Here is a 12,337-nt window from a genome sequence, read left to right on the forward strand (position 1 = left end):
GTTTCCTAAGTTCTTTGCACCGGAATTTCAATGTAAGTATTACACTGCTACAATTGGAAGGTCTTGTATGATAAAGATACTTGGAAATGTGTTTTACTTCTTTTCTATATACTATTTTATGCTTACAATTAATATTTCACTCATCACATTCACAATATCTCACCTGCATCTTACTATATCCCCCTCCCTCCCCCCCCCTTTTTTTAAAAGTATGATGATGAAACAAACAGTGGTTCACAGTTTAGCCACTGTAACTGAAATAGTACCTTTGACAGATCTGTCTTTGAGTGTAGCGTGAGCCATTTGCTGACATTACTCATGATTAAAAGTTGGTGGCATAAACTAGTACTTATTTATTTTGATCCCAAGAATCGTATGTTGTACAGTGTACAAAAGTTACAGGACAAGTCATAGGTATACAAAAACTGTAGCAGAGAAAAGGTATGATAATAAGCTATACATAATAAAATTATGTAGCGCAGCTCAACAAAAAGTATGTCTAAGTAAAATGTTCTTAATTTTATTCCTAAGTGTCTTGCTGTTTTCAGGAACTGATTGGGATAATTTGTTGTAGAGCACACTGCCCATAATTCTTACTCCAGCTAGATCCTTGGCCAGTCTTTTGCACATAAGATGAATGTTTGCACTGGAACATGCATTATAATGGTGAACAGATTTACAAGTTCTTTCAACAGATATCACAGTTTCTGATATATAAATACAGGAAACACTTAATATTCCCACTTCCCTTAATATTGGCTTGGTAGGTATTCAGGAGACACTTGTTTCATTACCTTTTTGAGTCCCTTTTGCATCACAAAAATTTTCCTGTGGACTAACTCCCAAAATGGAATGCTGTAAAGTGTAGTTGAATGGACTACTGCAAAATAAACTGCATTTAGTGTTTTGATATCACAGGATCCGGAAAGTGTACCACAGACTGCTCAATCTTTTCTGCAGCTTTTTCTCTGTGAATATTCCATTGTAAATTATTGTAGATCTATACCCCAAGAAATTTAATTTTCTTGAATTGAACTATTGCTTTGTCACTTACTAGTATGGGATCCATACAGGTACGGTGTTTTTTGGAGGCACCAGTGCTTGTTGTATGATGGTACACTGTACTGATACCTCTGATGGAAAAATGCTTTAGAATAAATTTTCAAAAAACACCCTCAGAAGAACCTCTTTTAAAAATCAAACACTGGGAGGCACTTAGTAGTATACATGCAGTTTTGCTTGTATTTGTTAATAGTCTGTTATTATGCAAGCAGGAAGTTAGTTAGTTTATGTAATGAATTAATTTCTCTCTCATTATTTCAACTGACAGGTTTTGGAAAAGGAGATTTGTATCAGCTGTGCACAGAACAGTCTAGGCTTTAGACAGATTCAGAGGCAGATCATTGATAACAGGAAATGGAGTGGACTCAGAACTGAGCCTCGAGGAACATTGTGCCTAATCACAGTTTCATTGGACACAATTTTATTAGCATGTGTAAAACTCAAACTGATATTTTGTAACAATGTATTATTATGGTTTCAAGGAGTGCTATTACATGGTTGTACACTACTTTTTTCAATATTTCCAACATGGCAGGAATAATAGTGCCTTGTAGCTGTTAACGTCATTTGTGTCTCGTTTGTTATACAGTGGAGTAACTTTCATAATTCTGAATATATCTGTGACACATCATGTGATAACGAACTATTAATAACTTCACAATGAAGCTTTATAATTACCACAGCAATATTTTCTATTGAGTATGTTGAATCTAAATATTATTCATAAATTGTCTGTCTCATTTGAGACACCTGCTAAACCTGCTGGGCAGAACAGGTAATAGGATTATGGAAAGGGCCAAGGGCTGAGGTCAGTTTCTGCTTCTAGTTGTCATTTATTGTAATTTAGCAACTCTTTCACGGCTGAAGGCCTCCAACAAGAAATTTTAATGAGATAAAAATCCAATTAAGATAGCCATAAAATAATTTAAGGAAACAACATATGCAAGGTGCAATACCAATGGCTGAGGGCCACAATCAAACTTCAAAATTTCAAAATATATTACCATAATCTTTAAAGGCAGAAGGCCACAGTGTTTAAGCTTGAAAGATAAATTTAAAAATTAATACGTAAAATTTTAAGAAACAAACAATAACCAAGAGCCCAAAATTTAAAATAGCTGACAACAGATAATTAAACATTGGTGGCACTCAGAAGGTCTCCAGGGAGGTCGGTCTGCCCTCGTTCACTTAGGTGAGACAGATGGTGAGCCCAACTATACTTGACCCGTCGGAGCCAAACCAAGGGGCAGCCACGGACCAACCGACACAACAACTTGCTTCCCATCAATCAGTACATGAGAACCCCAACCGACAATGTCACAAACGTGATAATCCACAATGGAGTACATATTAGCTGTCAAAATTACACACCATGTTGGACAGTGACAACAGGTGAGGAAAGGACGCTGCCTGAAATTACATTAGTGGCCAGGGCAGGTAACCGGAACACTAATGGCCACAAGACAGAAAATGCCACTGGTGCACTCAAATCATAGTCGACCAAAATAGTTAATTGCACCATATGGCGTCTAAATCTCAGCAGTAGAACCACTTGGTGTTGCTCACCGGAAAAACCTCCCCAACAGCAAACCACCGACGCCAACCACCACAACATGAATAGATGTGGCTTGAGTAGTTGAAACCACTACTCAACTTTGACATCCTGAGTCGGCGAACCACAAAGCTCGTTGCGATTGGACAGCTCCACACACGCTCCGACACTGTGCAGGGACTGCCAGTAGCCCCAACCGACTGCACCGCGCGGGGAACTTCCCTCATCCGCAATAACCAACCGATTCCTCTTAGAGTGCCAACAACATCAAAAATAATCGTCAGTAGAAATAAGGACAACTACACACACAATCTGACAAACACTTCCACGAAGACCTGAACGGGAGTCAATGCGCGCGCGCGCGCGCGCGCGCGCGCGCGCGCACGCACACACACACACACACACACACACACACACACACACACACACACACACACGACTCATGAACGATCGGTGAGCCCAAACGCGTCGTCTGGCAGAACGACTGACCGATGATCCACCAAGACGGTGACCCGACTCAGGTGATGCGTGGCGGCAACTGTTGGGCAAGCCAAGTCGATGCAGGCCTCACTGCTGCCCCAACCCGACTGCACCAGCGCCGCTTTGCAGATAGCTGACTCCTGAACAATCAGCGAGCTAAAACAGATCGTCCGGTAGAGCGACCAACCGACGATCCACCAAGACTGTGTCCTGGCTCAAGTAATCCGTGGCGGCAATGGCCAGGCGAGCCATGTCATTGCAGACCTCACTGCTGCTCCAACCCGACTGCCCAAGTGCCACATTGCCACTCCGACTGGCAGGTTCGGACTGCACTCCAGACCCATTCCAACTGACTTGCAGCCCGAACTCACAACCCAATCCGGCCATCCAAACTGCGACCAACTCCCTTGCGACAGTCAACGACCAGGAAGTAATAGCAGTCGAGCAAAGATACTACGAGAGGGGCTATATTGATACGCACTGCTAACGCCGCTCAGTCACGCAAAGCAGCAATTCAGTGACAGTAGTAATTTAAATTAATGTAGTGAGATGGAAGTATGTTAAAAACAAGGTGTAAAATACATAATGGCGGGAACACAAGTCACGTAAGGCTCAACCTCAACCCCCCCCCCCCCCCCCCCCACTCCCCTCGAACCAAAACCTGGGGCTGATATGCCAAAATAAACTAACTAGCAGCTTCTAAAAAGGCACAAGACAGTGGCCGAGAAAGGCCGCGAGTGAAAAACTCGGTCGGACCCATCCCTGCAGAGGAAACACGCCCACTGACTACCCAACATCCCTGCTCCAGGAAGAGACCAACCTAAGTCCGGCAAAACGACCAATTCACAGCCACTGCTAAGCCAGCAATGAAAATAGCGAGATACCCACTCGGACTTCAACAATGCAGAGGAAACATGCCCCAGGCAACCAGACATCCCTACACAGTAGAAGACACCGAACTAAGCCTCAAAAGATGACCAAAGTTGGTGGGTCTATTCGAAGCTGACAATCAAAGAGCTACCAGAACTTTAAGACCAGAAGGAAATGTCTGAACTTAATGGATTATCAGTGCCCGCACTCAGTCCAGCTGATTGTCACCAGGTTGGGTTCCCTCTAGAAGACAAATAATGTCTTCAAGACCTTCAGTAGCCTTACAGGAAACCAAATTGCCACTCCTGTCACTCCTGTCTCTCCGACCACCGCTGTCGTGACGTCAACCGGCTGACGCATGGCAGCGCGCAAACGTGCTACCAATTCTGGAGCAATGCCCTCAGTCGGTTAATGCCTTACTGCCAACTTATAAACGAGATGGTCTCTTCTCAGCATACCAATACTCGATCACTGTCTGACTGCCATCATCTTAACACCTGAAACAATACAATGCTACAGATACAATAGAAACAGGAGTGAAACTGACCGCGGGTTTGGTAAGCACGAGCGTAACCACGCTCTGCTACCAGTGAAATGCCCGCTAAACCCACTGGGCAGAACAGGTAATAGGATTGTGGAAAGATCCATCGGAACCCAACCAGGGGGCAGCCATGGACCGACTGACACGACAACTTGCTTCCCGTCAATCAGTACATGAGAATCCCAACCGGCAATGTTACAAACGTGATAATCCACAATGGAGTATGTATTAGCTGTCAAAATTACACACTATGTTGGAAAGCGACAACAGGTGAGGAAAGGATGCTGCCTGAAAATACGTTAGTGGCCAGGGCAGGTAACAGGAACACTAATGGACACAAGACAGAAAATTCCACTGGTGCACTCAAATCGTTGTCAACCAAAATAGTTAATTGCACAAAATAGTTAATTGCACCGCATGGCGGCTAAATCACAGCAGTAGAACCACTCACCAGGAAACCTCCCCAACAGCAAACCACCGACACGAACCACCACAACATGAATAGATGAGGCTTGGGTATGTGAAACCACTACGCAACTGTGACGTCCTGAGTCGGCGAACCACGAAGCTCATAGCGATTGGACAGCTCTACACGCAGTCCGACACTGTGCAGGGACTACCAGCGGCCGCAGCCGACTGCACCGCATGGAGAAGTTCCCTCGTCCGCAACAACCGACCAACTCCCCTCAGAGTGCCAACAACGTCAAAAATAGTCATCAGCAGAAATAAGGACAACTACACACACAACCAGAAAACACTTGCACAAACGTGTCGTTTGGTAGGACGACTGACCGATGATCCACCAAGAGCGTGGCCCAGCTCAGGAGATGCGTGGCGGCAACGGTCAGGCGAGCCATGTCGACGCAGACCTTACTGCTGCTTCCACCCGACTGCCCTAGTGCCATATTGCCACTCTGACTGGCAGGTTCAGACTGCACTCCAGACGCAGTCCAACTGACTGGCAGCCCGAACTCGCAACCGGATCTGGCCACCTGAACTGCTACCATCTCCCTTACAACATACAACAACCAGGAAGTAATAGCAGTCGAGCAAAGGTACTACGAGAGGGGATATATCGAAATGCGCTGCTAACGCCATTCACGGTCAGTCAAAGCAGCAGCTCAGTGACAGTAATTTAAATTAATGTAGTGAGATGGAAGTTTGTTAAAAACAAGGTGTAAAATACATAATGGCGGGAATTCGTGCCATGCACGGCTCATCATTGACTGAGTGAAATGTTGTGTAAAAGTTTGTCCAGCACAAAGGTAACTGAGAGGAGAAATTAATATTTTCTGATTTGTCTTTTTGTGACCTACTTAGGACATCATTGAAATGTCCTGAGAAAATACCTGACATATTTTTTTTAAATTTCTGGTGGCATGACTATTTCCTTTATGAAGATGTATGACTCTGAAGCGTAGAGTTCCCTCTATACTCACACTTGAAAGAAAAAACTGTGTTTCCTTTTGCACTGGGCACAAATTGCTGGCACAAGGATTATTTTTCCTTTGTTATGTTAGGTATGAGAGATCGTGCTGTAGTGGATGATTTGTGATAGTATTTGTAGTATTTTTATGTTTGTCTTTCTTTGGAAATGATATAGCCAAGATCAGAAATTCAGCCTTCTTGCAGTGGATGCTGCCTGTAGTCTTCATTGTTCAGGTTCTCATAACAGCTCACTTCTACACGAAACCAGTTATTGAGATTGAAATTTTGAAGAGAGATATTTTTCTTCTGTTGTGTTTTATATGAGAGTTGTAACTAGTTTTGGAGTTTTGGGCTAGCTGATAGTTACAGGAGTATTCTTGATCTCACAAAGACCTTCAGTCTTGTCAGGTATGAATTATTAATGTAGAAATTGCTACAGTCTGGATTTAGGGGAAAATTCAACAATTGGTTTCAGTTGTATCTCTCCAATTGAATACAAAGAGTTGTAATCACCTAAAAAAATTTCGAAAGCTTACAGTTAAAAGACAAACCATTCTTGAAGCTCCACCCTTAGTCCACTTGAAGTGGACCACTTCTGTTTATTTTATTTATTCATGATCTCCATCAAAACATTCAGCAAAGTCTACCAGTAATGTTTGTTGGTGACAGCAATACACTTTATTCAGATGAACATGCTCATGACTTGCCTGGATAGCTTCATGTTAAAGCGCTGCTTCCGAGACGGGGAAGTGCTCTGGCCCCAGATCAAATCTGCCCAGCAGATTGACGATGAGAATTGGTGTTCCAACCACCCTGGATGTGATTCTTTGGTGGTTTCCCACATCACAGTACGCAAATACGAGGCTGGCAGTTAAGTCCACTCTTAGTTACACGATTCTCAAACATTTTGCAAACTTGCACTCTCGCATGCCATGACACTACAAGGAGACAGTTGCTGTACACATATTACGTCCTGGGGATGGGATGGGATGGGATGGGGTTGGGGTGGAGTGGGGTGGGGGGGGGCAAGGGGGGGGGGGTGAGGTAATGGGTGGTATCAGGAAGGGCATCCAGCCACCCCTTCAACTAACCATGCCAAATCCATTACTAACCATGCTGACCCAGCACCGGTACAGGCCAAAGGCACAAGAAAAAGAACAAGAATCAATGTGCTAATGAACTCCATAACACCTTTTCTCAAACGAACTCCAAGCTGGTCAATTGGTTAAACACAAAAAAAATGTTACTGAATAAAGGCAAAACTGTATATATAATTTTTCAGCCATAACATACAATTTCATCAAGGATATGTGATAGCAGAATTAAAAATGTGCCTATAAACAAAGAGGTAACCACTAGAGCACTATACCTACATGGCAAAGCTGAGTGAACAGCAGTTGCTCCCCATCATTCGCTATCCACATGTTATGACATCATTCACTTTCAGTGCTTGAGAAACAGCTGAGTGCGACCAAACTGGCACATAGCCCTTTCCGCTTAGCTCCATCACAGTACAACATGAGGCCTACGGAAGAGTATCAAACCCATGCACACAGACCTTGCAGCCCATGCATGTCCGTGTGGCTATGTGAGCCGTGCAGATAGCTGTTTCTGTACATGGTGAAGTGTCTCTCGTCATTGGCAACTTTTGCCAAGCTGTGCAGAGTTTATTTGGTTCCTCGTCTACTGCAGCCGAGTGAACTGCATGGTGATTGTTTTCTTACTGTGGTATGGCAACCACTAAATTCCTCAGAGAGCGGATAGATGACGCTCTACAGTGGTGCATACACAATCCAATCCAAAGTATCCGACACTCCTGTGTAATCTTGAATTGACTACTAAATGTCACAAGAGATAGGCCCCACCAGTATAAGAGGAGATAGGGCATATTGTGTTGTCATTAGAAAAGCAATAACAGCAGGACGGGTGTATTATTAGAGCTCAGTTACTTTGAATGTGGACTAGCCATTGGATGTTAATTGAGTAATAAACCCACAAAGGACATTTCAACCTTTCTAAAGCTGGCCGAGTCAATTGTTGGAGGTGTGTTTGTGAAGTGGAAACATGAAGGAAAAACCACAGCTAAACCAAGACCTGGCAGATCTCATGCTGATGGGACTGTCGAGCATTGCAGAGGGTGGTTGTAAAAAATCACACGGAATCGGCGGAAGGAATCACTTGTGAGTTCCAGAGTGTTACTAGCAGTCAAGCTACAACAGTGAGTGTATGTAGGGAGCTAGGAAGAATGGGGTATAATGGTGGAGCAGTTCCTTATAAGCCACACATTTCTGTAGTCAGTGCTAAGCATGCTGGAAGTGGTGCAAAGAGCGACACCACTGGACAATGGAAATTATCGTTGTGAAATGATGACTCACACTATACACCGTGTGGCAGTCTGACGCAAGGGTTTGGGTTTGTTGAATACTTGGAGAACATTACAGGGCATCATGTGTAATGTTGATAGTAAAGGACGAAGGATGTGGTGGTATGGTATTGGTGGTTGGGGGTTCATGGTTGAAGTGTGGTCCCCTTATTGTTTTTAGGAAAACACTAAATGTGGAAGGATACAAACATATTTCATGGTGGTGTGTGCTGCATACAGTAGAGGAACAGTTTGGAGACTATAACTGTTTGTATCAGCATGACAATGCACCTTATCATAAAGCAGCATGTGTGAGGCAATGGTTTGTGAAATGAAATGAAATGTGGCTAGGGGCTCCCGTCAGGTAGTCCGATCGCCTGGTGCAGGTCTTTTTAGTTGACGCCTCTTCAGCGACTTCCATATCGATGAAAGATGATATGGTGGTGAAGACAACACAGCACCCAGGCCCTGAGCAGAGGAAGTCTCCTACCCAACCAGAAATTGAACCCAGGCATTCTGCTGTGCTGACGAGTCAACTATGGAGGGGGACTGTAGACAACAACATTTCGGCAATGAACTGGCCTGCCCAGAGTTCTGACCTGAACCCAACAGTACACTTTTTAGATGAGTTAGAACGTTGCTTTCACTCCAGACCTGACCTTCCAACATCATTACCTTCTCTTGTTTTGGCTGTTGAAGAAGAATGGTCACTGCCATTCCTCTACAGACAGTCAGACACCTCATTGAAAGTGTCACGAGCAGAGTTCAAGCCATCATAAAGGCAAAGGGTGGACACATCCCATATTCATTTCCCCTAATGGGTGCCTACATACTGTAGATGAGATAGGGTATATAAAAAAGTTAGTAATAGATGGAGCAGTTTGAGCGATGCATTTAACCCTCGAGCAGGTGTGCCAATTTTCATAACATGAGCATGTGCGCAATGTACTTTGTACACATGTAAAGAACAGCATCTTTATATTACCAAGGTAGACATATAAGAGTAAAATCATAGTTTCATCTAAGTTTAATTAAACAACAATAGAATAAAATTATATAATACCAGCTAAAGCAGAAGTGTTGGCAATGGACAGTTGTTACCCCACAGTAATGACCCACGCCAAGCATCAGAGCCCACCCAGCTGCTTAGTCTATTACCAATTATCTTGTGGTCAACTGCCACGCTGTGGGATTGTGCTGCTAGCTCATAATCTAGGTCATTTTCTTCCGAGGATAGTAAATTTTTTCTGATCTAGCTCACTGTTGATTTTATATTACTGTTGCTCGTGTGAATGTATGACAACACTGTGTAAGCTGAAGCAATAATGAATGAATAAGTATGGGCTGGCCATTGTGAAACAACAGCGAAACGCTGAAAAATAATTTTACTTGTGTTTGGCGGACTATACAGGTGGTCCATTGGTCATGACTGAGCCAAATAGCTCACGAAATAAGCGTCAAACGAAAAAACTACAAAGAACGAAACTGTTTGACCTACAGCAGCACCATCTAGTGAGCCAATCATAGCACCATCTGGTTTCCCCCTTCAAGCTAGACGAGTTTCGTTCTTTGTAGTTTTTTCGTTTGATGCTTATTTCGTGAGATATTTGGTCCGGTCACTATCAATGGACAACCCTGTATAAATAGGTGTGCTCACTTGTGGGTTAATGATGTAAGTAAGTTATGTGATATTGAAACACTAAAATGTGCATGTTTTGTAATTGTATATTCAATACTGTCACATATTGCATTCCATTTTGGCGTGTCTCACACAGATATTTACTATCATAAGAAAATACTCAAATAATGAGAGAAGTGCCTCTCCCCTCAACCACTAAGCACCTATTTATGGTGGTCAGTACCCTGCCAGTGCCTTATGTTTATGTTCGTGAAACAGTGCTTTTTATTCATGAAAATTTACGTACTTTACAAAAAATAAAGATATCTACCATCATCAGACCCGTAACTCCAATGATATATCTATAATTAGTCAACAGCTACATGTAAGGCACATGGGAGTCGGGAGTCCTTCTATACAACAAGCTACCTGAAAGCCTAAAATCGATTAGATGAGGATTCAGAGCAAAAGTAAAAATGTTACTTCAGATGAACTGCCCCTATACAGTGGAAAAATTTATGAATACCATCTAAAATAACCAAGTTAAATACACTGACTGACAAAAAAGTTGAAGCACCCAGAAAAAATATCAGATGTCAGTTAACTTTGAACACATACACACCATTGGTAGGTTGTAAATGATTTGGGTTGCAATTATTTGTGACAGATGGGATGGCCACCATTGACGTTTAGTGTTGTTACCAGGCTTGGTAGGGTATACAAGGGTTGTGAGTACCACCAGATGTTGAATGATCACTGAAAATTACAGATGTGCCACATATTCGTGTGAGACAGCTTTATCAGCACGCTAGAGACTCTGAATGGGCCTTGTCAGTCTCCATTTGGCTGGTTGGTTGAATCGAATAATATCCGGATTTGTGTGTTATTCAGATATGACAATGGCCTGATGTTCAACTGCATGGGAACATGAGGGCAGGTATACTTGTAATCAAAGGACTGGTTGACCACGTCTGACCACCACAAGGAAGGATCACTGTATTGGCACCGAGCACCATATAACAGCTTCACATGTGCACATGTCCGAGAACAGGTAATGGACTCCCTGCAATATTCTGTGTCAACCTGCACCATTGGTCAAAGACTAGTGCAGCCAGATTAGGGCATTACCATCCCACGAGTAAGCCACCGTTAACACCACAACCCAAATGGCTGCATTTGGAGTGGTGCCATTACTGGAAAGCATGGACTGATGATGAATGGTATCATATTGTGTTCAGCAATGAACATGGTTCTGCACTACCATAGATGACCATCTTCAGCAAGTACAGCGATGACCTGGAGAGAGGCCCTGTTCTCCCAATGTTTTGGAGAGGCATAATAGTTTTACTTGTTAGCATCATGGTGTGGGGAACCGTCAGGTATGACTTCAGGTCACAATTGGTAGTGATTGAGGGAACCCTGTTGGCACAACAGCACATCAAGGACCTCCTACATCCTCATGTCTTATCTCTGATGTGACAATATTCTTGTGCCATTTTTTCAGCAGGATGGTGCTCATGCAGCCAGCAATATTCCAGATCTGGCCCTGATAGTACATGTGTGGGACCAGCTCACATGACAAGCCAATTCCAGTGCAGGTTTCCAGGATACGAAGGACCAGTTACAACGGTTATGGGCCAACTTGCCTCAGGAGATAATACAGTGGCTTTATGACAATCTTCGTAACAGAATCAGAGCGTCTATGCAGGCCAGAGGGGGTTCAATATTATACTGATAAGTTGGCTCATACTACCAAGTTCTTTGTAAATGTGACTCGATTTTGTAATCACTGAAATAGCTTCACATACCCTCTCAACCCATCACGTTGCATTTTGTTTCCTCCTTCCCTTCTGGCTGCCTCACTTTTTTGTCAGGCAGTGTATTTTTGTACTGTACCATAAGTTTATAGCTGACTTATTTCATTCTACAGATATAGCTATTCTTTCTTCTTGCTAGAATTAATTATAAAATTTATAAAAATTATAATTGTGACTTGTCCAATATCCACGTGTAACAACACACAACAGAATATCTGGAATCAATAAAAATCAAATCAAGTGTTCATTTTTTAATATGGATGTTATGTATACACAGTGAAAGGGGAATGTTTTGTTACCATCCTTTAATAGGGAGCAATTCTTTTCTTTCAAGTGTCTTACAAGTGCTGTTTCTCGAGAAGACAATAAAACTTTTTTGATGTATGTTGGATTTCCACCTAACTGGGAAGTTCATTCTCTATAGTCACTTTTTCTATAAAGTACTTCTCATTCACCTGGATGGTGGTAACCAAAAACAGCCAAGGAAGTGTGTGTGTGTGTGTGTGTGTGTGTGTGTGTGTGTGTGTCAATTTAAATGATAAAGTAATTCCATTTTGTTGTAATGAGTGGAAATGGACCTTTTTTTCCAGAGTGACAAATGATTTAC

General features: G+C 42.8%; 1 protein-coding gene across 6 annotated transcripts in view; it reads left to right on the forward strand.

Moving 5' to 3' along the window:
• The window catches only part of LOC126416453 (rho GTPase-activating protein 44-like), a 343,310-nt gene that overhangs the window by 310,700 nt on the left and 20,273 nt on the right, over positions 1-12,337 (forward strand). The window lies entirely within an intron of this gene.

Source organism: Schistocerca serialis, chromosome 8 (genome assembly GCF_023864345.2).
Source record: "Schistocerca serialis cubense isolate TAMUIC-IGC-003099 chromosome 8, iqSchSeri2.2, whole genome shotgun sequence".
NCBI classification, from domain to species: Eukaryota; Metazoa; Arthropoda; class Insecta; order Orthoptera; family Acrididae; genus Schistocerca; species Schistocerca serialis.